Source organism: Electrophorus electricus, chromosome 11 (assembly GCF_041902795.1).
Source record: "Electrophorus electricus isolate QZ-2024a chromosome 11, ASM4190279v1, whole genome shotgun sequence".
NCBI classification, from domain to species: Eukaryota; Metazoa; Chordata; class Actinopteri; order Gymnotiformes; family Gymnotidae; genus Electrophorus; species Electrophorus electricus.
The window spans coordinates 16,853,441-16,860,000 of NC_137507.1; positions in this window are offsets into that span (position 1 = coordinate 16,853,441).

Genomic DNA, 6,560 nt, shown 5'->3' on the forward strand with positions numbered 1-6,560 from the left:
TGAAGCGTAATTTAGCCCTCTGAAAGACTTCTGACTCAGTTTGTCCTAATGACACATGCTCTTTCACCCCCTTACACTTCAGGGTTTCCAAGAAAGAGAAATTAGTGTGAAATATCTTTTAAATATTGGCTTGATGGCCTTCCTCGCCAACCCCTCCCCGTGGACATGTATCCGCCCGAGATTTTGAGCTATTCAATTTGCTAGTAAGCATAGCAATTAGTTAAATTATGACCTTGGCGATATATATGATTTTGTTTACTCTCATCAAATCTTGACAGACACATTGATTTCTTTTGCAAAATTATGTTGATGAAAGTAATCTGGATTGAACTTTTTTTCCAGCCTAAATAAAAATACTCCGTCAACTCTGTCCAATTACACTGTCATTTTCAGCAGGCCCTCAAACAGCATCACTAATTACAGACACAGAAGAAAGAGCTTAATTAAGCAGACCAGTAGAGGCAAACCATGGCCAATGAAAGTAGCCACAATACATGAAAGCCCAGTGCTTTTGAGGTTTGTGCCCCAGCTGTTTGGCCCTGCCTGTATTATGTTAATGCATTATAAGGAACTCCAGGTTACTTTCTAGCCCTTGCTGGCAGGTTGAAGATCTCAGTGGTTCTAATCATCAGTTTCTTCAGATCCTGAATGTTTCTGCTCTCCCTTAATTAAACTGTGTTAGAGGGTTGTATAAACAGTAGAAGAGGAGTGGAACTGTACCTGTGAGATCAGGTGGTGTATCTTCTCCTGTTTGGTGCGAGGCAAAGCCAGAAACCAGTGGTGAATTCCAAAATACCCAGAAGGGACTCAGACCCCGACACCCAGCTCCCTGGTCCTGCCACGTGCCTTACAAAGTCTGAAAGAAATGGCCCCAGTAGTCCAGCTGAAGCAAGTTTCTTTCCTCTCTCGTTCTGTTTCTCTCTCTTTTGCCAATTGCTGGGACCCCTAATCCCTGGTAAGCCTGTAGCTGTAATTGATTCACAGATAATAAGATTCAACCTGTTCTCTGATTTAATCAGATTATTGCTTTACCACAGTAAGAGCACTGATCTTACAGGGAGTCTATGTCCTGGTTCCAGTATGGATTGGACATATGGGTGTGTATGTGGGGTCAGTGTGTACTTGTGTTTGATCACTACTTTCTGTCAGTAAGGTTGCCATGGGATACCACCTCAGAAGAAAATGCCATGCAAGTAGTGAAAAAGCTTGTTGAGTTTTGAAAAATCGAGTAGGCACCAGGCCTAAAATACAGACAACATGAGGTCAATCCCAAAAAAAAACCCCTGAATGACATGATGACATCATCAGTTAAGACCTCTGTCATGTGTGAATTTTGTGAGTTCATTGATGGGGAGGTGTACTGTATAGTTTGTAGGTTTATGTATAATATGTATAAAAACTCTCCTTCTGCTTGTCCTTTTCAGCAGGCCCTCAAACAGCATCGCTCATTACAGACGCATAATTTGTAGGTATATGTATATTTTTATTTTGGTATATTTTGTAGGTTTATGTATAATGTGTATAAAAACTCTCCTTCTGCTTGTGTCCACCTGCCATCCAATCCTGGAGGCCCAGTGTGTGTGTGTGATTTCCATTTGGATAGGAATGCCATGCGTCACGCTGCTCTGTCTGCTGTAGAAGTCACGTACATGTATTTTCACATTACACAGGCTGGCTATCCTTATTCAGTACATATACACCATAAAATCAAACACAAGCAGGATGTGTTGTTTATTTGTTTATTTTTAAAATATTAACAGTTCTGCAACCCACATCAATCACGTGAGAGAAAGGGCAAGCTAGCAGCTCTGCTTTCGGCTGAAGGCGCCAACACACTCTTGCATCTTTGTGGAGTGGCATTGTCCCAGACAATCGGGGTGCGGTTCAGCTTACAGATGACTGCACCAGGTAGGTAAAAGTCAAAATATGTCGGTAAGGAAGCTGTGGAGCTGTTGGTAGTTCTTATCAGGCGTCTTGAGGTGCCCCTTTGCAGAACGGGTTTTTTATTCGTTTTCCTCTGCCGCTCTGACATATCTTGGATCTTTGTCTTGCTATATTTCAGTCCCATTGCAGACAACAGTTAGATGAGGGCGTGTGACTGAGAAAGAGATTTAAAATGCACTAACATTTGCAGAAATGAATCTTACTGATTCTATGGAATTTTGATGTCAGCAGGGGTAACATTCCAGAACTGTTGTATCTGGATTTCAGCTGGATTGTTACATCACTGCGCACTGGTGAAGCAGCTGGCAGGAAGCTTAAAAAAGACAAAGATAGATCTGGCCCTAAAATCTGATTGGCTAAGCTGAGCTGCCAAGTTGATATACATACACTTTGACTTCATACACTCTGACACTATGCTTCACAACAATAAATCCTCCATATACATTTACATTTATTCTCAGCTCACCCTCTTTCTGATCAGCACCTACAGTGCTGAAATCATGCCAGCTGTCCTTCTGCAATGCCATGCTTTAGTAGCACGTAGCAAAGTAGCAAATTTTATCTGTTCAATATTTCAAAGAGTAAAAAAAAATATAACAAATATATTAGGCTTACAGGCCTGTCAGCTAGCTAATTAGTGTTGGTGGAATTTTTACTGGCCTGGGTGAGTGCTAGTTTAGCCCTTCTTTGTTGTTTATGGGGTTTACTTTTCATGAGTATGTGTTACTTCAATTATTCTGTTATTTATCAGGTATGAATATGTGCTAATATGTGCTATTTAGGATTTATATGTGTGAATATGAGCTAGTTTAGTAATTCCCTGTTGTTTATGGGGTTTACTATGCCTGAATTCTATTGTGTCAATGTCATACAACACCTTTTATACCTGTAGATAACTCACTCAGGCAGTTCAGATGCTGAATCACATTGTTAAAATTACTCAGAATAATTCCTGTAAATCTGCCTGTAAGTCTGTACTGAAGTCTGTCCAAGTTTCTTTTTTGTTTTTTTTTGCAAACCATGCAATACTAATTAGATAAACCTACCCTATTGGTCCACCTTGTAGATGTAAAGTCAGAGATGATAGATCATCTATCACCTTGTGTCTGATCCACGCCATATACTGGGGTATCATTGTACTCAATGGGCTGAAATGAGGTGTCTCCAGGGAAAATCTCATCCAGGGGACAGCATTATTATTATTATTATACTAAGACATATTTTAATTACAACAGATTTCTCTCTGCTGTCTGTGGTAGCAATAGACCATTTTACCATGGTGGAATACCCTCTTAACTCAGCACTGACACTGATGTATAAATCCCCCCACAACACTGCTGTGCCTGGTAAACCTGAAGCAGCACAAGAGTCTCTACTGTGCCACTTCCATGTTAGTGTATTTGGATGTTGTGAGAATGGCACAACACCCAAATAATATCCACTCAGCAGTGAACCTGTGATAAAAACAGGATGTGAACATCGTAGAGGGTAGCTGGAAAAATGTGTATGACAAGATAGGCCCAGTGTCTGTATAAAACCTGTTTAAAATACATCTATAAAATAAAGTGTTGGGGAGGGCTATAGATTAAAATATTCAAGATACAAAAAAATCCACATTTCAAAGCTCATGTTCAAAATCGCAACTCTAATACAGCTGAGTTGAACAATTGAAATGAGTTCAGATCAGTTTTAAGTTATGACTTAGCACATGAACCATTTCAACTCTAGAAAATGTAGATTGAAATGTAGATACAACGGTGAGATCTTTTTCTGGTGTTAATGAGTAGTATGTAGAGTTGAGGTGATATTAGTTGTCTTGTGGATGAGAACTGATTGACTAAACTGACCACATAATCTCTTAATAAACTGACCCAAATATAATCTGTACATATGGTTAAGGTTAGGTTAGGCATTATTTCATGATAATTGTAACTCATGGTCCATTCCCCTTAGATACAACACATAATGGAAAAGGCAGGAAATCGTCACCTGCTCCAAGTCCTCATCTACCCTGCTGCAGGTCAACTAATTGAGCCACCATACTCACCACACCACCGGGCCACAGAGATAACTTAGTGTAGCTACACACAGTATTAAATTTGCCATGAAGTATATTATACATATTGGGATATGTGTAATCATACCAACCCTACAAATAGACTCTATATGTGGTTAAACACATGTTAAAACGTTTGAAAAGAGTAGCATAAAAATAGTAGATTGGTTCGTGACACAAAGTCAAACATTGCATTAGACATATTAACAAAGTAAAGCATAAGGGCATCTGTAGAGGCCTGTGCAGGCTTTAGCAAAGGATCTTGGGTAGGCTTTGGTGGACCTCAGGGTAAGATATATGACCTCTCCACCAGGTTCTGGATGGTGCAGAAAAAACAGATTTCTTTAGATAAGGTCAAGAAAAGTCCTCGCTTGGTTGTGGTGATTGGGTGTTGAATGTCAGTTTGCATATGTTGACTAATGTATGGTTTGGATGTAATGGTGACAAATGCAAACCCTAGTATGTAAAACGGTGGGGTGAATACATAATTGATTCTGACCAATGTATACAAATGTGGGTTCTTTGTGTGGTTGTTAGAAATTCTCTGGAGGGTGCCTCAATAATGCTTGTTAACGTTAACTTGCAATAAAAGACGGACCAGCTATTCTCTTGAACTAATTCTGAAGTCTGTATCTTCATTTTATATTTGAATGTGTAACTTAACAACTATCTGACTGGGGATTTAGGAATGACACCCCCCAGACAATGGGTGATTGTCAGCTGGCTAACGACCTTAACACATTCTACTGCCGGTTTGAAAAGCCAGGTACCACACAACTATTGTGTGACCACAATCCACACCTCATCAGCACCCAGCTACCCACTCAGCCTGCCCTGAAGATCTGCAAGGAAGATGTGTGACACCTCTTCAAAAAACAAAAAGTGAAGAAGGCATCTGGGCCTGACAGAGTTTCACCCTCTTGTCGTCTACAAGCCTGCACGAACCAACTTTGCACCTGTCTTCACAAAGATATTGTTATGGAAAGATGTGTGTGTGTGTGTGTGTACATACAGATATTGTAAAAAGTGTGTAAATATTGTTTTGTTTGGTACTTTGGTGTTGGATATGGTAGGGAGTGAATGCCTTTTTGTCAGGTAGTTTGGAAAGTCTGTTGTATGTTTCTTTTGTTTGTTTGTATTATTTATCTTTTTTTTCCATTATTTCGGGTTTTGTTTGTTTTGGCCTGGGTCACTCCTGAAGACATTGCACTAATATGATTGTTAATAAATAATGTCCTCTGTAAAATACACCAAAAAAAGGAGATTTTCATTTGTGCTTCCATTTGTTTTGTTGCACTTTTTACAACTTGCCATCTCTTTGCCATTCAGTGTAGTGCTGACTATTTCAGCTCATCCATCAAAGCTGGTAACAACCACAGGTAATCACTCCTCTCTAGCTCTTTTTACCTTTAAGAAGTTAATGAATGTATATTTTAGATCCACAGATAAGTATACTCTTCCTTCCAGCCTAATAGTCTATCCCCACTTTGTCCTGTATGCATGTATCTGGCAATGTTGATGATTTGGCAGAATCTGGCAGAATGAGATGAGGTTCCTCATGACAGATAAATGTGTATGTCCACCTGTTCTTCTGGATGACAGTCTTTCTTTTTCACCTGCTGATTCTCTGCTCCTCTGTATGTTTCTTTTTACTCTTTGAGTCTTTGCATTTGCTTTTTTTCCCCTTTATAAGCATTTGTTACATGAGGAATTTGAACTTGCAGAAGATTCGCAAACAATATCAAACAGTAAGTGCACTTACATGCACTTAATAATCTGATAACTGCAGAAAATCATATTTTGTCAGCAATCCGATCAATGCATTTAGACTGTGCTTGGGTTTTTAGATAATGGGAAAACTCTGGTCTTACGTAAATCAAGCAATAATTAGATTTCTGCTTGGCAACCAGCCAATAATCTCATGGAATGATGTGACGCAAACTTCAAACTTCCTGCTGCGGTGTTTTGTTAACATGGACCCACTTTACGAGCAAATTCGAATCTTCTTTTTCATATTTGTATGGTTACTAATGGTTATTAATAGCGCACAATTCAAATTCCTTTGTTTCCTCGAGCATGTACTGTATTTCAGAGTTTCCCCAAACCTTTTTTGATAATCATTTCACGTGTTGAATTTAATTCTGCGAGCCGCTTCCATGACAACACTGGTTATATTTGTGAGTATGCTCAGACTGAGAAATCCAAAAGAAATCAGAGTAAGGGTATACATGCATTGCGAATTACTGAGATTATTGAGCTAAAAGCCATCTCTCTGAGATCCAGATGTTCTGTTAGTATTGGATTAACATGTTAAATACCAAATGTTAAATATTACTTTACACTTACACAGTCCCAGACGTCCACACCAGCAATGAAGCTTTCATACAACCACCGAAACAAGAACCAGAATGGCATGGCAAATTTGGCTTTACAACAACAGGGACCTCCCCTTTACTCCATTGTGAGGGCCATAGTGAAGTAGGAGGAGCTTATGACCACAACAGGAGCTCTGGGTGCACTGGTGGGAGAGGAACTGCTGGCTATTTGCTTTCTTTTTCCA